The sequence below is a fragment of the Equus przewalskii genome, chromosome 4 (genome assembly GCF_037783145.1).
Source record: "Equus przewalskii isolate Varuska chromosome 4, EquPr2, whole genome shotgun sequence".
NCBI lineage: Eukaryota > Metazoa > Chordata > Mammalia > Perissodactyla > Equidae > Equus > Equus przewalskii.
Window position 1 is genome coordinate 57,582,950 of NC_091834.1, and position 25,170 is coordinate 57,608,119.

The 25,170-nt window shown below is 41.7% G+C and overlaps 1 protein-coding gene across 7 annotated transcripts in view; it reads left to right on the forward strand.

Annotated features, from left to right (window-relative positions):
• The first annotated feature begins 24,395 nt into the window (after positions 1-24,395).
• Positions 24,396-25,170, forward strand: part of SNX10 (sorting nexin 10) — a 76,398-nt gene continuing 75,623 nt past the window's right edge. The window contains exon 1 of one of the 7 annotated variants that reach the window (XM_070616062.1): positions 24,396-24,670. The gene's annotated coding sequence lies outside the window, so the exon portion shown is untranslated. The other 6 variants (XM_070616063.1, XM_070616064.1, XM_070616069.1 and 3 more) reach the window with 6 other exon arrangements.

Below are 25,170 nucleotides of genomic sequence, written 5' to 3' on the forward strand. Positions count from 1 at the left end.
TTTTTTTAAAAAAAGAACTCTTTGTCTCAGAGAATACATAACGACTTTATATTGTCATCATGTACTTTTAAGCTCATTTAATGTCATCTACATCCATGACAAGAGGTTCCAGTGTCTACTTCTGCCGTCACCATGGGAACATGGAAAAACACAAACATAATTGAGAGAAAAATCTCCAGAAAACTGGATTTAATATGAAATAAAAAAAGATAAGCTTGACAAAGTCAATAGCTGTTAGCAGAAACAGCTTTACAGTGAGAGCAAAGTGGGAACTCAGCATTTACAGCATGTTATTCAAAGCAAAGCTGGAGGGATTGGTTCCGTGGACTAGTGGTTAAATCCCCACGCTCCACTTCGGTGGCCCAGGGTTTTGGCAGTTCGGATCCTGGGCGCAGGACCTAGCACCGCTCATCAAGCCGTGCTGAGGCCGTGTCCCACACAGCAGAGCCAGAAGGACCTACCACTAGAATATATAGCTATGGACTGGGGGGCTTTGGGGAGAAGAACAAGGAGGAGGAGGAGGAGGCGGGGGGAAGAGGAGGAGAAGGAGAAAAGATTGGCAACAGATGTTAGCTCAGGTGCCAATCAAAAAAAAAAGTTTCAGAAAAAAGCAAAGCTGGAAAAGTCGTGCTTGGAAGCATTTCTAACAGAACTATTTCTTTCATTTCCAAAGGTAATTTTTATTCATTAAAAAAAGAAAAAAATTGCAGAAATTAAAAAAAATTCACTATGCGAATATTTTTATATTCAATCTTTTTCATGCATACTTTTTAAAATCTTAGAATCAATCATATTAGAAACAAACTCAGCTGTGCAAGAACTAGAACTTTTAAAATTCTTCTATATAATTGAACTTAATGTTTTTTTCAAACCCCCTTCCATCTAGGAGTAGAAATTAACTCTCAGTCAATTGAATGTCACTCTCCTTTCTCTGCCCAGGGTTGAGGAGGGAAGGGAAGGCTGGTGCCTAGTCTGAGTTCATTTGCATCTATCCCCACTGGGTTCTTCAACTTTTGAATCCTAAAATATTTTTCTCTTCCCCTGAGAAAATGACTATCACATACTAAACAGGGAGAGGGCAAATTGTTCTAGGAAATGTGGGGGACCCTTCCTTAATATCTCAAAAATCTAATTACACTTTTTTTGGCTGCAAATTATTCCAGCATATGGACATTACAATTTATTTAACTACCTCTATCATTGCGCATTTTAATGGGAATTTTTATTTGCTTCTTCAGGACAAATTCCTTCCAGAGAGATTGCAGCATCATGTGGTACGCGCATTTTTAAGGATTCTGAAACATAATGTCAAATTATCTTTGTAAAGATTGCAGGAATTTACACGTCCATCAACCACATGAATTCTTATTTATTTGTAAATTCCACACAATATGGTTTTGTTCTTTCAAAATTGAGATAAATCATAAAATTGATACACGTTAATTAAAAAAATTAAACAGTACCAAAGTCCAATAGTAGAAAGTGAAAACCCTGCTTCTACCAACTCCACTCTCCACTGTTTTGTCAATATCTTTCCAGGAATTTTTCAGATAGTAAAGTACAGATAGATAGATGATAGATGGACAGAGAAAAGAGAGAAAGATATTAATGTATACATGTAATGTAACACAAGATACACATATTTTTTAAAGACAAAAAATAAGAACATATAAACTTTTATAACCTTTTTTACCTAAAATATTATAAATAGTGATTCATTCAATAAATATTTATTGACTATCTACCATGTGCCAAATATCGTTTTATATACTAGATATTTTTCCATGTCAAAAATATAAACCCATAGAATCATTTTAATGGGTCACAGTATTCCATTGTATAATACACCATAAGTAATTAGCCAGTCCTCTATTATTATCATTTAAAGCCACATTTAATCCTTCTACAACCATCTTTATGTACTTGGATTATTTTCTTAAGCAAAATTTCCAGAAAGGGAAATGCTGAAGGAAAGGACACGCACATTAAAAATTTTAATACATAGTCCCAGATTGATCCCCCAAAAAGATGGCTAATTTCCCCAATAGGGTATGAGAATTCTTGTTTCTCAACATCTTTACTAAAATTAGTATTCTTTGTCTTTTTAATTTTTGCAATCAGATAGTCAAACAAACAAACAAAAACCCCAACTCGTTATTTTGTTTTGGTTTTGATTAGTATGTACTTCTACATGCAATTGAGCGAGCCCATGAAACTTGTGAGCAGAGAAAGACTTTGCTCATCAACGTGAGGGCTGGAGTTGAGGGAGGAGACCCAGAGACAGGGAGACCAGGTGAGAAGTACTCAGGTCAGAAGCCGGCTGTGAAGGTGGCATGGGAGCTTCCAGGCAGTCAGAATCCAGTTAAGATCATTTGGACAAAATCTCAGGGCAATGTGGTCTGATGTGGTTATAACCAAGAGAGGTCAAACTTAATCATTCGTATTGTTCTTTAAGAAAGAATTCGCAAAAAGGGATGCTGTGCATGGTGAGTTTGGGTGCATTTAATCAGCTCTATGGAGGGGAGAGGGAGCCGGGCCCTGATGCTCATGAATGAATGAATGCTCTGCCCCTGCGTACCTTGGGGTGGAGGTGGATATTTCATCCAACTCTATCATGACCTAGATTTTTTTTTAATTCAGCAGAATAATTTTTTTTCCCCTGAAGAAAATCATGCTCATGGTTAAAAAAAAAAGAAAATCAAACATTGCTGGTATTTATACAGTGAAAAGCACATATCCTGTCTCCGGATTGCCAGAGTTCGAGACCGATTTCCTTCCTTTCTCAGTCTGATAACACTGATAATACTTCACATATTTTTTAGTGATTACTGTGCTCCGGAAACTAAATTCCCTATATATGTTAACTCGTTTAAACCCCTCCCAACTCTCTGAATATGTTCTGTTTATGATCCTTCTTTTTCAGACAAGAACGTTGTATCTCAGGGAAGTTCAACAGCTTGCCTAAGATTGCACAATTTCTGAGCAGTGGAGATAGAATTCAAACCCAGACTGTCCGGCTTCCCAGCGAGTTTGCTTAACCTAATCACATTGCTTTAAGTCCTTTTTCCGGTAGCATGTTGGAAATTTCTGGACACAAAGAGACAAGGGCCGGTCAAAGGGCTTTGCGTTATTCCCTATCACAGGTGATGCTAAGCAGATTTCATCCACCTGGCCAGTGAGCTTGTGTGGCCCCCTGAGTGGTAGGGGTGGACCCAAGCAGTTTCTCCTCAGCTGCCCACTATTACCATTTCTTATATGTCCCTCCTGAGATATATAAGAATAGGGATGGTTTCTGTATATAACTTTTAACCAAGTGGTTAAAAATTCACCTTGGAAGTCGTTCTTTTCCAGTTCATAATTAACTCATTCTTTTTTATCAGCTGATATTCCATTTCTTTCTTTACCAATCTCCTGGTAATGGACATTTAGATTGTTTCTAAACAATGCTGCAATGAATATCTTTCCATATAAGTCCTTCGCATAAGTGAAAGCCACACTATATTCCTAGTAATGAAATTGTCATATCAAAGGGTATAAGCAGGGGCCGGCCCTGTGGCCGAGTGGTTAAATTCGAGGGCTCTACTTGAGCGGCCCAGGGTTTCACCAGTTTGGATCCTGGGTGCAGACATGTCACTGCTCATCAAGCCATGCTGAGGCAGTGTCCCACATGCCACAACTAGAAGGACCCAGAACTAAAATATACAATCATGTACCAGGAGGATTTGGGGAGAAAAAGCAGGAAGAAAAAAAAAGGAAGAAGATTGGCAACAGTTGTTAGCTCAGGTGCCAATATTAAAAAAAAAAAGTTTCCTTTATAAAAAAAAAGGGTATACGCATTTTAAAGTTTAATAGATTGTCCTTGATTGCCCTTCAAGGTACAACATCTGCATTCCCACCAAAAATGTACGGGAGCATCCTCTTCGTAGGTTAAACAAATATACCTTCAGTCCGACACTCCCTAACCTGCCACAACCCAGGCACCAATTCCGTTCTTCCAGGCACCCTTTGGTCAGTTATTCTGCCCCCCAGGCAGAAAAGGAATACAGTGGATAGAGGACATGACTATCCCGCTCAACATTATGTAGTCTCTGAGATGTTACATTCAGAAGAATATAGCATCGCTTGTGTGTCTTTTTGCCAACGATGCATAGGTTGAATCTAATCATGAAGAATCATCAGGCAAACCCAAATTTTGGCACAATATACAAAGCAATCAGAATGTTCTTTTAAAAAATGTCAAGGTTGTGAAAGTCATGAAAGACAGACAAATTGTTCCAAAAATTGAAAAGACTAAAGAGACACAACGACTAAGTGCGGTTTCGACATTGGATTGAATCCTGGACTTATAAAGGACATTATCGGGACCATCAACGAAATTTGTAAGATTTTTTTAAGATTTTTTTATTTTTCTTTTTGCTCCCAAAGTCCCCCGGGATATAGTTGTGTATTTTTAGTTGCGGGTCCTTCCAGTTGTGGCATGTGGGACGCCACCTCAGTGTGGCTTGATGAGCGGTGCCATGTCCATGCCCAGGATTCGAACCCGCGAAACCCTGGGCTGCTGCAGCAGAGCACAAACTTAACCACTCGGCCACGGGGTCGGCCCCCATCATCAATGAAATTTGAATTGGGTCTATGGATAGGTGGAAATACAGCATCTACGTTAATTTATTTTGTTGGTTGTATGTGGTTACGTAGGAGACTGTGTCTTTCTGAAGTATTAATATTAAGCTGAAATATTAAGAGGTAATTGAACTTCCTGTCTGCAACTTGTTCTCAAGTTATTCAGAAAAATCTGTATGTAACACAAAGAGAATAATCAGGCAAATATGATCAAATGTTAACAGTTGGGGAATCTGGGTAAAAGATATATGGGCGTTCTTGGTAGTGTACTTGCAACTTTTCTATAAGCTGAAGTAACTTAAAAACAAAAAGTTAAGATAATGTTTAAAAAAAACTCACACCATGCCTACAAGAAAATTTTACTAAGCTTTCAAGGAACAGATAATTACAATTTAATACAAGTTTCCAAAGAATACAAAAGGAAAAAACACTCCTCATTCATTCTATGATGCTAGTGCAGCCTTGATACCTAACCTAGATATGACAGTGCAAGAAGGGAAAACTACGGACAATCTCATGCACAAATGTAAGTGTGAAACCCTAAACAAAATATTAGTAAACTGAATCCAGCAATGTGTAGAAAAGATAATACACCATAACTAAGTCAAGTTTAGCCCTGGAATATGTTTCACCTAACATTGAAGGTTTTATAAGTGTAATTCGTTATATTAAAAGCTTAAAGAAGAAAAATCATATATTTTCAATAGTTGTAGAAAAAGCATTCAGGAAAAAAAACTGTTGGCAAGTCAGGAGTAGAGAGGAATTTCTTTAACCAAATAAAAAATATCTACAAAATCCTACAGTCAGAATCATTCTTAGTAATAAAACATTAGAAATTTTCTCCCTAAAAATCAGGAACAAGAAAAAGATGCTCACTATTATCACTTCTACATTGTCCTAGGGGTTTTAGCCAGCGCAGTAAGACAGGGAAGGAAGGAGGGGAGGGAGGGAGCGGGGGAAGGAGAGAGGGAAGACAGACTAGCGTTAGGAGTGAAAAGAAACAAATGGGTTTTATTCACAGATGATATAAATGTTTACACAGAAAATCCAAGATTCTTCAGACAAATTATAATTAGTGAGGTCAGTAAGATGGCTAGATATAAAGTCAATATAAAAAAATCAATTATATTTAGATATATCAGCCATAAATAAACAATTTCCAAAATGATACCATTAACAATAGCAAAATGGAGACCATAGCAAAAAATTTAATAAAAGACATATAAGGGATTAAAGAAGACCCAAATAAACACAGAGATAGCCATGTTCCTGGATAGGAAGATATTGTCTTAAAGATGTGGTTTAAGAACATAAACTCTGGATCCAGATTGCCCTTGGCTCTGGCACTTAGTAGCAAGCAAGTTACTTAACCTCTCCATATCTCCGTTCCCTTGTCTCTAAAGTGGAGGTGATAACGGCACTTACCTCACAGGGCTGTTAAGAGGACTACTATACATTAAATAGTGCGTAGGAGAAGTTTAGAACAGTACCTACAGTGAAGGAAAGCTGTTTTGGACCACATGGTAATTTCGGGATTGGAAGCCATGCGTATTGGAACAACGAAATAACATCTGGGTCCCCTAAGCAATGCGCAGCCACCATTTTTCAGTTTTTATGTGAGAGACTGAAATACACTTCTCTCTTGTTTAAGACACTCTGATTTGGGGTTTTCTGTCCCTTGTCACTGAACTTAATCCCAATTAATACACAGTTAACCCAACAGCTATTGCCAAGCCCTTGTCTCTCAACCATTTACGACTAGGCACGGACTTTCCCAGCCTCTCCGAGGGCCCAAAGAGGGAGCCCACGGGACCCAGTTTGGGCCAGTAGGCTGTAAGAGGAGTCTGCAGAGGGCTTCTGGGAAAATCCCCCCTCTCCAGTCACATGGAGAGCAGCAGGAAGAGAGAGTCTGTGTCGCGGCAGTCACTCACTCCCTTCCTAGTTTGGGTTTCCACAGGATTAGACTCTGAAACAAGGATTTGAGCATCAGCGGTTTATTTGGGAGATGTTCCCGGGAAACATTGGTAGGATAGTGGGGGAAGCTAGAACGGGAAGGGCAAGAAGCCAATGAAAGATGAGTTATCAAGCAAGTTCCCAGCGTGGATAACTGAGCCATAATGCCACTGGGGAGCAAGGTAGAACGTAACGTGAAAGTGACCTTCCCCTCCCTAGAGACAAGGGAACAGGATTTACTCACCAACTCCCATCAGCTATTGCTTGATGCTGCTCCAGGAGGTTCCAGAGGCCAGAGAGAGCCCTCAGGCAGGCAGTGTGTGTTGTGGGGAAGGTGGGGGTTCTCACAGTTTGAGGTTGAGCCTGCGTTCATGAAAATGGTACCTGCCGTGGGGATATGAACGGAGTACTGACAGCATCTGCTACAGCCGTCTTGCTCCCCATGTTGAAATGGATGTGACAGGATGTGATGCTGGGAGCTGCTACAGCCAACTCACAGCCGTGATGGGAAGGTAGAAAGAATTCAGAGATGCAGACCCTGAACTCTGGTATCAAAGAGACTCCGAACCCAAAGAGCAAGGCTGTACCTCAGGACTTCCGGTCGTGTGAGAAAAAGAAACTCCTTTGTATTAAAAGCACTGTTGGTTGGGCTGAATGCATTCTTAATAGTCATACTTCTTTCTCTGGGTGTTTCACTCAGGGACACTTAGCTTAATCTCACTGGGGTTAGGATTTTTGAAACCAAAGCCAGGAGACTCAATGTTATTTCTGATTTTTTCTTTTTCTTTCTTTCTTTCTTCTTTTTTCTTTTGGAAGATTGACCCTAAGCTAACATCTGTTGCCAATCTTCCTCTTTTTTTTCTCCCCAAAGCCCCAGTATGTAGTTGTATATCCTAGTTGTATGTCTTTCTAGCTCTTCTATGTGGGATTCCCCCACAGCATGGCTTGATGAGTGGTGCCACGTCAGCACCCAGGATCCAAACCAGTGAACCCTGGGCCACTGAAGCAGAGCACACGAACTTAACCACTATGCTATCAGACAAGCCACTGATTTTTTCTTGAATGAGGAAAAAGGAAAACACCATGAATGGGGAAGGGGTGGGGACAAGGAAAGGAAGATTATAAGATAGTATTTTAAAAATTTTATCCTGGCACAGTGGCTCATTATGGCTAGAGTGGAGGGTGTGCAGGCCAGCTCCTGCATCTTGGTTAATTCCCCAGGCCCAGCTCTCACCTTAGCATGTCTCCTCTTGTCCCTGGCAATTCTCTTCCCAACTACCGGGTAGAGACCTGAGAATTGACCAGAACATCCAGGATTCAAAATAAGTCTGAAAAAGTTCAAAAACAACCTAAGGATATAAGTTGCTTCCCTGAGTATAAATGTTGGGTTTAAACTGCTGTGGAGAAAAATCTCACTAGATGTTGGAGTGTGGAAAGAGACCACTGTGGTCAGAAGGAAAGAGTGCTACGTACTGGGGAGAAATTGCACAGCCCTGCTCTTCCTCCTCCCTGACCCTGCCTTGGCGTCTTGTGTTTCCTTGTCAGGATTAACGCTGTGTGTGCCCAGGCTCAGTCCTTCCTGAACTTCCTCTTTTAACAACTGCTTCTTTGCTGACTGGTAGAAATTAACCTCAGCCTTAATAGGATCCTGTTCACTCAGTTCTTCTCGTTCTGTCCCACAATACTGTGTCCATGTGGCCACTGTGTTCAGCTGAGCTATAACTTCCTTCTGCTGTTCTAGGTACTATCTTCAGTAGATTGTTCTGTCTTGAACATTTTTTTTCCCGTCTTTGGAACTTATCACCACTCCGGAATCTTAGGGGAAGGAGAATGACAATGTCAGACTTTTGGCTGGGTTTACTCCTGTTACCTTCCCAGCCACCCTGAGAAGGTGTCGTTCTACCCATTGTGGGATCGCTAATGGGGATAGTATTTGAGGTCTCCAAGAGGGATTGAAAGATGAGGGTGCCTTTGAGAAGTCATGTGACGGAAAGAAAAGATTCCCCAGATGGAAGGTATGTGAGTCCTCCAAGAAGGGCCAGCAAAGGGGCTGGCCTGGTGGCTTAGTGGTTAAGTTCACACGCTCTGCTTTGGTGGCCCCCAGTTCATGGGTTCAGTCCCAGATGCAGACCTACAAACCACTTGTCAAGCCATATTGTGGTAGTGTCCTACATACAAAATAGAGGAAGGTTGGCACAGATGTTAGCTCAGGGCCAATCTTCCTCACAAGAAGAAGAAGAAGAAGAAGGGCCAGCAAAGGTTTGTTCTGCCTGGTAGAAAAAAATTGGGGGGCCCCCAAGCAAGGATGCACAAGGTCAAAATCTTTACATGAGTTTGTATTTGGGTCCCAGACCCCCTTCTGGACTGCAGGCTGGGTAGTTTGTCTTGGCTACATACCACCCCTCTTTCTCAGCCCTGTGTGAAAGGATTAGGTAGCTGCATGTCATTTTCTAGCAGGCCCAGGGCCCTGGGAGCCCTGTGGGGTTGGTGGTACCCTTAGAAGGCTGACCTTTGGCAAATGACCTCTGGACTTCACCAAAGATTTCTCTTCTCCCCATAAGGCGTGAAAGTGGCAGAACCCTGACTCTGAAACAGTGGGTGGCTTGGTAGTAACTAGGACAGACTGTTATCTGATGACCCAAGGCCTCCCTGGTGCCTTGGCACTACATAACACCCCAGGACCTTTGCCCAACCGCAGCGGAGGTAGCCCCAGGAATAACTAGGATTGAATTTCCCACAAGCCAGGTGAAATGGGGAACCAGAGCCGGATGGTTGGTGTAAAGAAAGTCAAGATATTTCTTGCACACCTGAGTTTGTAGAGTGACATTAACATGGGTTACTTATAAAGAAAGAAATTAAAGCTCAGAGAGGTTAAATAACAAGTCCAAGACTACAGCTAATCGGCAGCAGAGCTAAACATTGAATCACATCCCAGGCTTTTCCCACCTTCAGTTGCTACCTCTCAGGCATTATGAGAACAATATTCTTCTTTTCTGAAATTACTGCCAAGCAAACCACTTACAGTTAACCATGACTGTCCATTTTGCTTTCTAAGTACTTCTCAAAACTTTCCATGTTCTCCACATCCACTGCCAACACCCTAGGCCAGTTACCATCATCTCCTGCCTAAACGTCTGTAATAGCTTCCTAACTGGTCTCCCTACATTCATTCTTCTTCCCACTCCCGTCCCCGTTCCAAATACTATCTATAATGATCTTCTCAATACAGAAGCTGATGATATTCCTGTCCTACCTAAAACCCCTCACTGGCTTCATGATGTTTTAGGATGTAGCCCGAAATCCCTAACCTGGTTGCACATCTCTGCATTGCATATTCTATAACCACTTTTGCAGCTTCATCTCCTGCCGTTATCCTCAGCCCTGTCCTTCAGCCATAGGGCCTTTGCACATGCTGTTCCAAATGACTGAAACATTCTCCTGCATTCTTTCCCTACTCTTCCAGATTTCGTGTCAAATCTCATTTTCTCAGTGAAATATTCCTTGATTCCCCCAGATCAGGTCTCTTGGTTTTTACTTTCATCACATTCAGTACTTTTTCTTCATAGCACTTAACACAGATTATACTTAAAATTAATTTTTGTGGTTGTTAAATTAACATCTCTCTTATTAGATTGTTAGCTCCATGAGGAAAGGGACAATATGTAGGGGACAAACTAACTGTGGACTGACACATAGTAGGTGCTTATTAAATACCTATTGAATGAATGAACACACTTTTTTTTTTTTGAGGAAGATTAGCCCTGAGCTAGAATCTGCCTCCAATCCTCCTCTTGTTGCTGAGGAAGACTGGCCCTGAGCTAACATCCGTGCCCATCTTCCTCTACTTTATACGTGGGACGCTTGCCACAGCATGGCTTCCCAAGCGGTGCGTAGGTCTGCACCCAGGATCTGAACCGGCAAACCCCGGGGTGCTGAAGCAGAACGTGTGAACTTAACCGCTGTGCCACTGGGCCGGCCTGAATGAACACACTTTAAGAAGATAAATACAAACCAAAGCAAGGGCAAAGGAGAGTGTTATGATCATCTATGGTTCTGGGTTTACTCTGATGGCCTTTCTTACCCAGAGGGAATTGCGGAGAACAAAGAAAGACATTTCAATATTGTTTTAAAAGTAAGTATGTGTGGAGGTGATGTTTTGTAACTGGGGTATTGATATACAGTTCAAGTACATTCATTTCTGCATAGGAAAAATACTCCAGGACTCTATGACTGGCTTCATCTGGTCTACACTAATTTCCAGGAAAAGTGAATCACGAACAGTGAGACTGAAGAAAGAGAAATCTTCCAAATGAGCCACTGGGACAGGGCAGACAGCGATTAACTTCTTCTCCTTGCTGCCTCACACAATTAAATGCTACTTGTATTGATTACCAAAGGAACCGAACGTTTCTATTGCTACTTTTATTTTCTCTCAACTGGAAACTGAAACAGGCTCTCTGGATAGTAAAACTTTAAAAAGTTCCAGAACCAAGCTATAATCTCTTTAGGGCTTGACCAAGGTGTACCTGAGAAAGAAAAGAAGAGACGTGCTCTTTGAATGACTCGTATCTTAGGCTTGATGCAAAAATATGGGCTGTTTGTTTTCTTCTCATAAGATTTGTGGGGTTTTTTTTTTCAAGATGCCCTTTGCTTTGTGGCATAGATATTAGAGGAAAAACTCACATATCCTATCTCTCTTCTCCACATGATTCTGTTATTTCGTTGGAGATGTATTTCTATGGGAAAAAAAGGTTACCCTTATGTGTTAAAAATGTACCCAGGATTTGTTTTAATCAGGTGTGGAAAGACAACAGACATGGATGTGATTGTCACGAAGAAAGAAGTTTATACTCACAGATCCCTAGCTACAGGAGGCACACCACGTCACGCCACACGGGGAAGGACCAGGGATGGTCAGGAGGCAGAAGAGTGGGAGAGGGCAGAGCAGGGCCCAGCACTTTATTGGGATTCTCTTGGGAAGGAATGGGAGCGGCAGGGTAGGTACACCGAGTAAACTTAGGATGCGACATTTTGAACAATTTCAGCAGGCTCTGGGCTCTGTGGGTGGTCCCTAGTTGTCTGGCGCCTGGCCCTGGGGTGATTTAGGGCAGGGGGAACACTGGCTTGGATTGTGAGAGTTTAATAAAGGAGATGGTTGGGGGTGCAGGCTCTGGATTGGTTGGTTTGTATATTAAAGGTGTGCTTGAAAGGAAGTGGTTTGCTATTTCTAGGAATTAGCTGGCCCTGGGAGGGACAGTCTCTCCAGGGTCAAGGCCCTGAATGCCAGAGTGTCAGGAACACAGAAAGTAAGAAAATATAGTCAATAAACCTTACAGTCAATTGGGGCTTGCATGGCAGAGTTTCTTCAGTGTTCCTGGGTTTGTGTCCTCCTTTTTTTCCTTTCCTCCCTTCATCCTCTCCCCCTTCCATTCTAATGACTATTGAGGACCTATTGCCTGTGAGCCAGGCAATGTGTCTGGCACTACAGAAGTCTACAGGCATAGTCCTGCCCTCAGGAAGCTCACAGCCTGATGGGGAAGGTGGACATCAGCCTTGTGGGGGTGTTGGAACTTCAGGGATCTTTTCACACTTGCTTTCAACGTTTTTCTCTCTGCTTTCTGGTGTTGTGATGTCTACCACTAACATTTCCTGTCCTCTTTGCTTTCTGGGCTACCAGATAGTCAAGAATTGCAGTAAATAAAAGAAGAAGAGGTATGACTGAGTTTTAAAGATGTCCCTACCTTTGACGTGGTGGGCTTTAGTAATGGGGCTTGTACGTTCTTTATGATAATCATGGAGCTTTATTGCAGACAACTGTGCTGGCCAGAATCCTCTAGGTGAGCAGGAGTGTTGTTCCTTTCTATTTTATCTTGTCTGAAAATGTGTGACACTTTATTCTCCAAAGATGTCAAACAAATGAGCTATTACAGAGGCAAAGTAACAGATAACAGGGAATACCTATATTTCCCCCTATTTCACATTTATGTACTTCGACCACTCCCATGGCAGGTGATAGATAGTTCAAGGATAAAGTAAGATGGTATACAAGAACTCCTGGCACATGGGACACCAATTCATGGCAACTGTTTTTAGAGCCAGTGCATTTTCTCAGCAACATCTGATCTTACTGTGGGCCAGACCTGTGGCTGCCTCAAGAGCCCTGATCTTTTTTTTTTTTTTTTGTGGGTAGTAAACTCTCTTAGTCTCCATGTATCTCAAATTTTGACCTCATTGTGGAAAGATAACTTAGCTGGGTAAAAAATTCTAGGTTGTCAGTTGTTTTTCCTAAGCATTTCTGGTATCTGTTGCTGCTGCTGAGAAGTCTGTGGCCTGTGTAAGTCATTCCTACAATCTGCTTTTTCTCTCTGGTAGCTTCATAGATTTTTTTTTTATCCCTGATGTTCTGGAATATCACTGTTATGAGTCTAAGCATAGGTTTATTTTTATTTTTCCTTCTTGGATTTTAGAATGAGTTTTCTTTTTGAGTAAAACCTCTGGTTCCTTTTTAGCCTGTCATGGAGGCAGGTATTAGGTTGTAGGGAGGGTATTTAGAGGCCTTTAGTAACAACTGAGATTGATTTTCCCACTAACCCAGTGCAGTGGGGTTTAGAGTCTGATTTATTTGCATAAACAAAATAAAGAAATGAGTCATTTCTTTAACAAATGAGATTGTGGTTGCCACTTTATACCTACTATATGTGCCTTATTTAAGAAAACAAAAATGAAACGGTAATTTACATACCTTTTATAAACTGCCTTTTTCACTACTTCTTTCTATCCTTACATATTTTCTCTTGCTCTTGTTAGCTTCATTTTGTTCATTGTTCAGATTAGCTGCTCCTTCATTTCTCCCATTTTCTCTTTATCTGATTGTCTTTGTTTCCTCAGTGAACTTACTTGTGAGCACTCTAATTTTGTCCTGTGGAGGGAAGCTGGAGAGTGTGCTCCTTCAGGCCTGTCTGTTGCCATGGAAACAGAGACCAGGTGCTACCGGGAGAAGGTTTGTCAGGTAGGGCTAGTGCCTGCCAAGGCACTGAGAGGAAATCATGGCTCATGGGGTGTAAGCTCACAGGAAACAATTCTGAAGCTGTCAAGTTGTCTGAGTTCCTGAAATGCTCCTCAAAGCCTGCCTGTATTGAGGAAGGGGCCAGGCTGTCTTCTGTGCAGTGACATAGCAGTGGGAAGGTCTGTCTCACGCACTGGAGAGCAACACCTGGGCTGGGTCACATGACAGGAAAGAAATATCTGACTCAATTAGGAAATGTAACAGAAGGATTATGAGTATTCCAGGGGGAGAAGCAAGGGAGAAAGGAGGAGAGAGCTTGTTCAAAGAAATTATAGCTGAGAACTTCCTAAACCTGGAGAAGGAGCTGGAAGTACATGTAAATGAAGCAAATAGAACTGCTAACTACATCAAGATAAAAAGACTTTCTCCAAGACCTGTATTAGTAAAACTGGTGAAAGTCAATGACAAAGAAAAAATACTAAGGGCAGCAAGGCAGAAGAAAATAACCTACAAAGGAACTCCTATCAGGCTTTCAGAGGATTTCTCAGCAGAAATATTACAGGCTAGGAGAGGAATGATATATTAAAAATTCTGAAAGCCAGAAACTTTCAGCCAAGAATACTCTATCCAGTGAAAATATCCTTCTGGTATGATGGAGAAATAAAAACTTTCCCAGATAAACAAAAGCTGAGGGAGTTCATCAACTCAAGACCACGCCCCCCTTCCCAAGAAATGATCAAGAAGGCCCTCATACCTGAAGAAAAGGAAAAAGGTTTACAAAACCTTGAGCAAGGAGATAAAAAGACAGACAAAATCAGAAAATTGCAGCTCTTTATCAGAACAGGTTAGCAAACAGTTATAACATTAAAGATAAAGGGAAGGAAAGCATCAAAAATAACTATAATTACTTTATTTTAGTCACAAACTCACCACACAAGACGGAGTAAGTTGTGACAACAATAACTTGCATGGGGAAGAGGAAAGGGATGGGAACTGCTTGGACTAAGGAAGTAAGAGGCTATCAGAAAGTGGGCTATCTAATCTACAAGATCTTTTATACAAACCTCATGGTAACCACTAAACAAAAAATCAGAACAGAGACACAATTGATAAATAAAGAAAAATGAGAAAACCATCATAGAAGAACACCAAACCGAACTGGCAATTGGAAATACGTGGGACGAGAAACAAGAGAAATACAGAACCATTGGAAAATGAATGATAAAATGGCAGTATAAAGCCCTCATATATCCATAATTACCCTAAATGTAAATGGATTGAATTCTCCAATCAAAAGACAGTAAGTGGCTGGATGGATTAAAAGATGAGACCCAACAATATGCTGCCTCTAGGAAACACATCTCAGCTCTAAAGACAAACACAGGCTCAGAGTGAAGGATTGGAAGATGATACTCCAAGCTAACGGCAAATAAAGGAAAGCAGGTATTGCCATCTGTATTTTCCAACGATGCTTGTCAGTACATTGGAGAGGCAGTGAAAAGGAAATCACCAAAGACTGAAGCAATAAAAACATGCTGTCATGAAAGGGCATCCAGAACCACTGTTAGGTCCACCAGAACCACAGATTTAACTTGAGTTGTTAATCCAGGGTGCATTAGGGTGTAAGGGGAAGACATCTCACACAGTGGAGTGCAGTTTGGCATGTGACCCTCCCTGGGGACCTAGTCCCTGAGAATTACCAAAGTGCTTCAGCCAGGAGCCAACAGTTTCCCATTCCCAAGAGGGAATCCTGGGAAGAACCTGTATAAGGAGCATGAAGAGTTTACAGGAGGGAGATTATACTATATACAGTGGTCTCTTGGCTGGGCAGGGGCTGAGCTACAAGACCCTATGTGTGAGGGGAATCAGATCAGACTCTTTGTTTGCCTCTCTGCATCCATTCTCCATATGTGCCTGTGTGAACACTAGCCAGATCAAGAAATAGAATATCTCATGCCCCTTCCAGTCACAACCTCCCACTGCCGTGACTAATAATGCTACAGATGACTTTTGCCTATTTCGTATTTTATGTACTCTTTTGTGTTTGGCTTCTTTTGCTGAACATTATGCTATAAGAGTCCTGCATGTTGTTGTGCTGAGCAATAGGTGCATCACTCAGTGTAGTATGAATACACCACGATTTATTTGTTGCTCCTGATGTTGATGATCTTTTGGATTGTTGACAGTTTGGGGATATTATGAATAGTGTTGTTAAGGACATTCCTATACATATCTAGTAAACACGTGTGCATTTAGGTTGGACATACCTCCAGGAGTGCCTTTAAGGTATGTGTAGGTTCAGCTTCAGTGGATAATACCAAAGGATTTTCCAAAGTGGGTTATGAGAGTTCCAGTTGCTCTACATCCTCAGTAAACTTAGCATTGTTAGTCTTATTGTGGTTGGCAGTTTTAATGTATGTTTCTTTGATAACTAATAAGGCTGAACACCTTGTTAAATGTCTACACGTTTATTATTCATTAGAATATCATCTTCTGGGAAGTTCAAGACTTTGCTCATTTTTCTTTTGGGTTATCTGGTTTTTAAAAAACTGATTTTAAGGAGTTGTTTATATATTCTGGATACAAGTCCTTTGTCAGATTTATACATTGCAAATATCTTCTCCTACTCTGGTTAATTTTTTCACTCTCTTAATTATGTTCTTTGATGAACAGAACTTCTTAATTTTAATGTAGTCCAATTTATCAAATTTTTCTTGATGATTAATTCTTTTTATGCCCTGTTTTTCTTTTAAAGATTGGCACCTGAGCTAACAGCTGTTGCCAATATTTTTTTTCCCCCGCTTTTTCTCCTCCAATACCCCCAGTACATAGTTGTATATTTTAGTTGTGGGTCCTTCTAGTTGTGGCATGTGGGACGTCGCCTCAGCATGGCCTGATGAGCGGTGCCATGTCTGCGCCCAGGATCCAAACTGGTGAAACCACGGGCTGCCGAAACAGAGCATGCAAACTTAACCACTTGGCCACGGGGCCGGCCCCTATGCCCTGTTTTAAGTTCAACAAATAGCATCCTAAATACTCATGTAGAAGCTTACTAGTTTTACCCTTTACATTTAAGTCTATGATGCATCTTGAAATTATAGTTCTGTATGGTGTGATGTTAATTTGTTAATTTTATTAAATATGTATATATATATTCCCCAAACATTTATAGGCCCTGGGCAGAGAGTAAAATGGAGAATACATATCATATCTCTAAATATTTACAAGTTATAAATCAAGCTGACAAACTGTTAAATGAAATATAATCTATTCTTTTACCTTGACAGATCTACCTTCTCAATGTCAAAATTGAAAAATATGTTCATAGTCATGTCTTTATGTGATTGACATTTAATAAAATATCAAAGATGACTAAATTTAATATTATTGCACATGTCTGGGTGTTCTCTTGATAGACTGGTGATGTTTGCATGAGGGATAAAATAAATACTTTCATAATTCATAAATTATTAAATATTTCATAGTTATTTTTCTTGTTTATTTTAGCTAAATCATTAATTTTATTATTATAATGAAGATTTTTCACATCATTTGTCTTCTATCGACAGTAATGCTCTAAAGAACAAAAAATAAGATATAACTATAATCAAAATGAACAAAATTTGAATATATTTTTATCAGAAGTTTCAGGTGTTTTTCGAAAGTTATTCTTCTAAAACATTCAATATCACTTATTCAAATTAAAAAGCAAAAATAAATTATATTTAATAAAGAAAAATCTGCTAATTAAATTATTTCCATAAGCTGACAATTTTTAATTTGACTTTTTGAAAAATTAATGAAATATTATTTAATATTTTCATACAAACAAAATTCTTTGCAATTCTAACGTTCAGTGCCAATTTAGTTGCGAGTATAAACAATCACTATCACATATCACCCACGTTATGTGTAAACCCACACAGACAGAATTTAATGGCTGTTTGAATTGTGTAATATTGCAAAACGTTCTAAGCTGCCACGAGCAGTTGCTGCAAATGCTTTACCAGTTCCTGGTGCCTCCAAAACATGATTTGAAACATAAAGAGGCAAGAAAATGGATGCCTGGTACCACTGAGAAATGATACTCTGTTATACAAGAATTTGTTGCATTCCTGCCATCTGAAAGGCAGGATTTGAGAGGTAATTTGTCTTGTCAGGTCCCCAAGCTTTGCTGCTGCTCATTTCTTCACTTGGCAGGAGTAAGTCTATGATGTTGGCAGTGACATACCCCCAAATCTCACTGCACTGGCCTTTGTCTGCTGAAATGTGTTATATGCTAAATTGTAACACATTGAAAACTAACTGCTGTTTATCCATGTGGTCAAGTTACCTTATTTTGTATAGACCTCAGAATAAAACTGGACCTCAGTCCCACAGTAAAATGACCAGTTATTACACATAAAGAGCACGTCTTCCAGGACCGCACAGCGTGACTGTGCAGGTGATACCCTGAACACTCTAGGGGGCATTAATCACAAGGGAGTAAGTTTTTACATTTTTTAATGAAAATTTTCCAGCAGATGACGGGAAATTATCTGGAAGAAAGGGAGCCTTTGAAAAATTCTCACAAAGCTGTTACACGGGCCAGCACCAGTGCTGGGTCTTTCTTCTCCAGGTAACATGTGTTACAAGTTTGAGGCTGTCCCTCTTGACTACATATTCACAGACAGAAATATATGCACATTTATAAACGGAACAAGATTTGTAAGTTTAAACCTCTTTTATATAAATAGTAGCACATTATATTATTTTCTATTTTGCTTTTTCACTTAATATGTCTTGAAACTCTTTTGATGTCGGTGCACATAGACATACCTCATTCTTTTCTTTGATGCATAGTATATTCCACGCTGTTGCTGTGCAGTAGATTATTTAAACATTCCCTTATTGGTGGACACTGAGCTTGCTTCCAGGTTTTGGCTGTCACAAACAACGCTGCAGTGCCCATCCTTGTACACACCTATTCTCAGTCACATGTGTCAGCTTTTCTGTAGGAGAGATGCTGAGAAGTGGCATTGTTGGCCTACAGGGTATGCACAATTTTAGTCTACTAGGACACTGCCAACTTGCTCTCCAAAACTGTTTTTCCAATTTATACTCTCATGAGCAGAGCATGAAAATACCTGTTGTCAAATGTGATACTCTCAACTGAAAATTTTTGACTAAGCTAACAGTTGAAAAATGGATTCTCCTTTTACAGTTTATTAGCTGTTGGTACTTCGTCTTTCGTGAATTGTCCAGGTCGTTAGTGCTTGTCTCTTACTTTGTTTACATATTTTTGAATGCACTCTATAATATTTGAAAGGTTCAGAAGTGTGTAGAGTGAAAAGTAATCTTGCTCCCCATCTCGCGCCTCCCCTGTCTCCATTTCTCCTCACCAAAGTGTATCCTTTCAGAGATACTTCATACTATACACAAGCTGGTTATTTAACAAAATTTAGGCCTGTACATGTTTATTCACAGAAAATTGTATGAGTATAAGCATGTCCTCTTCTGCAAGAGTTGTCACTATGAGATTTGAATGTTAGGCGACCATTTATTTATTCAGGAAAGATGAAATGTGCCTTAGCGACAATAATGTCTGAGTAATATTTACGAAGCTTGCTCTTACTCTGCTGCAGCACTGGGCTAACTTATTTGTATACGTTCTCTCCTAACTCCCATCCTGCTGGGTAGGTATTATTTCACAGATAAGAAAACTGAGGCTTGGAGAATGAAATGAGTTGCCCAAGGTCATCCGGCTGTTTAGCAGAAGCTTTGGGATTAGACTGCAGCTTTTGGCTCTGGAGCCTTAACCACTGCACTCTACTACCTCCACATGGCCGTCGACTGTAACGCACCCAGGATCCAGAATTAGTACTAAGTGCATAAGCATGTATATAAAATAAAGGCTACAGCACATGCAGAGCAGGAACCCCCAGCTGCCCCATCCAAGGGGATAGCTTCTCCATCGGCCTTTCAGTCTTTGGTTGACTGTTGGTGCTACTTAGACCATCCAGCGATTTATATCAAAGGCTTAGAAATTAGACGACTTGGGACTGGACTGATGTTCAAGATATGCTCAGTAATGCTAAGCTTTGATTGTTTTTGGTCAGTTTTAACCAACCAATTTATTATTTTTAGTTTGTAATAATAAAATAAAATTTGCCATTGAAACCAATGCTTTGAAAATGCAGTTTTTGATGATGTGAAGCTTTTTTGGGTATTTTCTTTCCTTTTTTTTTTTTTGTACAGAATGAAGCTATTTTGATAGAGCAGAATAATGAACAGGACATAACCACAGCATGCATCCCATGGGTGGGTCCCGTGGAGTACTGGGCAAGGTGCCCGCCTCTCCACTTGGTGTGTGCTCCAGTCACTTGCAAAAAAATAGGGGGAAAAAAATCTATTGGTCTCTGCCCCCAGTTCTTGGCACAGAGCACCTGAAAGCCTTGTAATTTCCTAAGTGATAAGAACACTAGGAGAGCTTCTGTTCTGCTATTTGGTCTTGACACAGAGCACCTAAATCTCTAGGAATTTCCAAGATCCTGGGTGCGATCCCTACTGAGGAGACATTTCGTGGGCTCCTGGAGAGCTTCAGGATGGAGGCTGGTCGCCAGAAAGACCAAGCCATGATTAGAAGCTTGGAACTTTCCACTTCATGCTCTGTCCTCCAGGAAGGGGAGGGACTGGAGACTGAATAACAATCGCCCATGTCTGTGTGAGCAAGCTTCCATAAGAACCCTGAAACGAGGGGCTCAGAGAGCTGCTGAGTCTGTGAACACATCTACATGCTGAGAGTGTGGCACAGCCCAATGTCATAGGGACAGAAGCTCCTGTGCTTGGGACCCTTCCAGACCTCGCCTTATGTACCTCTTCATCTGTATACTTTATCATATCCTTTATTATATAATAAGTCAGTAAACGTAAGTGTTTCCCTGAGTTTTGTGAGCCATTCTAGCAAATTATTAAACCCAAGGAGGGGGTCATAAAAAGAACTCTGACCTATAGCTGGTGGGTCAGAAGTACAGGTGACAACCTGGATCTCGTGATTGGTGCCTGAACAGTGCAGTCTTGTGGGAGTGAACACTTAGCCTGTGGGTCTGATGCTAATTCCAGGTAGATAGTGTCAGAATTGAATTGAGTCATAGGACACCCAGCTGGTGTTGCAATTACTTGATGTGTGGGAAACCACCACGTCTGGTGTCAGAAGTGTGTGAGTGTGGTAGCAGTGTGAGAGTAAAGCAGAAAGACAGGAGTTTTTTCTTATACAGTTGTGTAAAGACGAGTGCACACACAGCATGTCATAGGGCGATAATTCTCACTATAGACAGGTGAGCACTTGTAAATATCGGTCTTCTTATCTGCTTTTCTATTTGCGATAAAGCATGAGGTTGTGTTACTCTTAGTGCTTCATCTTTGAAACAAAAATTTCAACTTCTTCTCTTTTAAACTCTTGAATAGTTTAAATTGAAGAAAATCTTAAACTGTTTGCAGACTGTTACTATTTACAAGTACTTCTCTGAGTAAATTAGGATTTTCTCAATGTTGAGCAATCAAATAGAGGAATAAATTAGATGTTAGCCTGATAGGACCTTCTAACAACCATTCACAAAACCCTGATTTCAAACGCTGGTGTTCAACAAAGCAGTTTCTGGTGGGCATGGATTTCTTTCTGATAAACAAATGTTACAAAATCAAATTCTTCAAATAAATGTACACTGATAAAATACTGTTTTTCTCTATTTTATAAATGGGGTTCATTTGAAGAAAGGATCCCATCGTTAAAAACATGCGAAAACCACTAAATTGGATCACTGTAGAGAGTCTGTCGCAGGATTCTGAGAGAATTGAGAATTTGGACAGGAGATTGGAAAACAGAAGGTGAGTAACACCAAGATCTGACCACGATGAAAGGTATGAGACTCGGATCTGAGTGGACCAGCGGAATGGAGCAGGTCAGAGGCAGTGCCGAAGTGAGTAGGTTTGGGGTGTTAACTGAGAGACCAGGAGTCCACTAACAGAAATAAGGAAGATGGAGGGGTGGGTAGATGGATGAGAAGTCTCAACCCCTTTATGTTACAAATAGGTAATCAGCCTCAAAACTTTTCCTAGTCTTTTTTTGGGAGGGGTGCATAAGAGAGGTATTTTGAAAAGCACATTAGATTTGATAGTCGAGTGGTTATTTTTATCCACCTTGATCTGCATGTGTTCACAATATTGAAAAAAGATTATGATTGTAAGATCAGAGATCAAAAATCCAATTTACTTGTCATTTGTTTACAGTTTTTTGCTTACATCTCATTATTGGTGGGGTGATGAATGATAAAAACCATCTTCCGTACATTATGAATATCTACCACGACAGTGTTTCTCAAGAAGGCAGGACCATTTATGTAAATTTAGAGAGTTTTTAATGTAGTGTTGCATAGTATAGTATCAGTTAATTACAATATCTGAATATCAAGTCAGGCAACTTCCATTCTCACCGTCTGTGGATTTACTGTCTGCAATTTCCCCAGGAGATGGAGGAGGGGCTCGGTGTCTCCTTACTGACTTTTGAGTTAGAGGCAAGGGGTGGAGGTGGCATTCCTTAATATGACTAACTAAGGGCACTTAGCCTGGAGACGGAAGAGATTAGAGAAGAGGATCAAGTTATAATCACAGTTATAATAAAAGAGCTATAATAAAAAATAAAATTTATTGAGCACTTACTGTGTACCCAGCACAGTTGCAAGAGTTTTACCTGGATTATTTCATTTAACCCCCACAACAACCCTATGGGACTGGGTTGCTATTATTATTACCCCCCTTTTTTAAGATGGGAAAATGAGGCCCAGAAAGTTTATTTTCTCAGGATCACACAGTGGGAGGTGCTAAAGCTAGGGTTTGACCCCAGTTAACCTAACCCTAGAAACCACCTTTGAGGCAGGATCTGTCTAGGTAAAAGAATTTCTTCTTGAAAGCAATTTTATGGTGATTTTATCAGCAGGCTAGGGTTTCTTAAGCACCAGAGAGTCTCAGGTTTTTACCTGTCCACTGATGGTATAACAAAAATGTCACAACTTAAAAAGTGTGACGATCACTTAGCTTAGCTCCATGCCTTCAGGTTGCGCGCTACAATTCTGAAAACCAGAAACACATCCAGCTGCTACCCCGCTGGGCTGGATTAAAACAACCCATTATTACTTAATTCTACTCTGAATTCTTTTCACAGCCTTCCTTTCTGTTAGGGCCATACTTCTAACAGACACTTAAATGACCTCCGATAGACTACCCAAAGGTCCTTTGCTGCTCTATCCACAGTTGTAAGGTCATGCTCTTGATACATTCAGAAAGTTTTTAATTTTGCAGAATCTCTTAGGATCTTAGACACATGCTACATTTTATCTTCCAGTCAATGCTTTTCTTTGTGGAGCACAAGGTCAAGCATTTTGAAAAATACATTTTAATTTGATTTTCAAAAGTGATCATGTTTACATTCACTTGTGTTATGACTCGGGTGCAATTTTAGGAAATTAAGTACCAGTGATTCAAGATTCAGTGATGTTGGGGCGGCCTGGTGGCGCAGTGGTTAAGTGCACACTTTCCGCTTCCGCAGCCTGGAGTTCGCAGGTTCAGATCCCTGGTGCAGACATGGCACTGCTTGGCAAGCCATGCTGTGGTAGGCATCCCACATATAAAGTAGAGGAAGATAGGCATGGATGTTAGCTCAGGGCCAGCCTTCCTCAGCAAAAAGAGGAGGATAGGGAGCAGATGTTAGCTCAGGGCTAATCTTCCTAAAAAAAAAGATTCAGTGATGCAAGTTCAGGATCCAAGATCTTAAAACACAACATTGTAGAGTTAGAAGTTTCGTTATGCAAAGCCAATTTAGGTGTGGAGGGTAGACGGGTACATTTTCAGTTAGGTTTGGAGTGGCCCTGAATGGTAACTGGCAGCCTGGCTGTGTCTAATGGGAAAATTCATCCTTGAAAAATGAAAAATTAGGCTACGCTTGTTATTCTGTCATGTAATCACCCATTAGTAGTTTAAGTGATTGTTGCAGTTTTCCGGACTGTTAAAAAGGAGACAACAGGCCAAAAATGGAATCACCCAACAGAGACTTAATACTCAACTACAGTTTCTGCCTCTCCCAGGAATGGAAGCTCAAACCAGTCAATCCAGAACTACCTGGTCAGCACCAGTGAGGTCCTCTTCCTGATAGACCCCTGCCATCCCCTAAAGGAAAGTGACCTTGCCACGACCAATCCGAAATTTGCTAGTGTAACTTCCTTGTCCCGCCCTCTTTGGACTATAAAAGTCTTTCATTTTTGTACAGCTTCTCGGAGCTCCTGCTATCTGCTAGGTGAGATGCTGCCTCATTCATGAATCATTGAATAAGCCAAAAAGATCTTTGAAATTTACTCAGTTGAATTTTGTTTTTTAACAACGCAAAGAGCTGGGCCAGACCCAGCTCAAGGTGCCATTTGGGAAATGGATTCCTGATTCAGGCCCCTTGGCAGATCTCATACCTTTTCCCTAAAAGTTTTATTATGAAAGATTTCAAATATACAGAAAAGTTGAGTTTTTCAGTGCCCATCCATATGCCCACCACCTACATTCTACCATCCTCGTTTATCACAAAGTCTGGCCAGCCCTCTCTCCCTTCAGCAATCCTCCCCATAACTAAGGGGGCGGGGTTAGCAAGCTCAAGGTGGCTTTCAAGGGCTGATTCCAAAGGGTGCCGCTTGCACATCTTAGCTCGGCGACTGGACACGTGCGGCTACTTCCCCCCCAGCCCGATCTGCGGCCGCGGGAGGCGGTATCCGGGTTCCGGAGCGCCCCGGCGCCCCCCAGCGGCCGGCTGCGGGGCCGCCTCGGCTTCCTTGGGCGGAGGGCTGGCGCGGCCAGGGACGCGGGGCCGCACCTGTGCTGGTGGCTGCGGCGGCGGCAGCGGGAGGCCGGGCGACCGGCTGGGCGCGGGCGCGGGACCGCGACGTGAGCGAGGAGCGCGGGGCTGCGCTCGGGGGCGCTCCTGGGCGCTCGCCGCCGCGCCTTTGAGTCAGCAAACTCCGCCGCCCGCCTGCGCGCTGGCCGTGAGCTGCTCGGCTCTGCCCGGAGTCGCCGCCCGTAAGTGACAGGAGACCGGCTGGGGAGGCCTTCTCCGCGCCGCCGGGGGTGAGGACCGCGACCGGGGGGCGAGCCGGCCGCCCTTTCCTTTCCAGGGGCACGAGGCCCTTCCCGCTGCGCCCAGCTGCCGCTCCCTGCGGGCTGGGAAGAGGTTTGCGTCTCCCGGGAGCGGAGCCGGGAGCTGCCTCCTTTGCAGCCGAGGTGTGCGGGGGAGGACGAAATAGTCGGTTTGCTTGCCAGGGGAGGGCATGAAACATATTGATCCAGGGGGGTCACGGCTAAAGAGACACCCCGGGGAGAGGGTGGGGCAGAGATGGAACCCTGGATGCCGGAAAAGGTGCTGTGGCACCTTACGCGAGGCCGGGTATGGGCGGGTATGTTTTTTATTCATGAAAGGGTAGCTTTGAGTTTAGAAATCGGGAGGGGTGGGCAGGGGTTTTTCGTGGAATTGTGCGATTGAGGGAAAAGGCCCACGAGAAAATCCACGTTGAGGGATTACC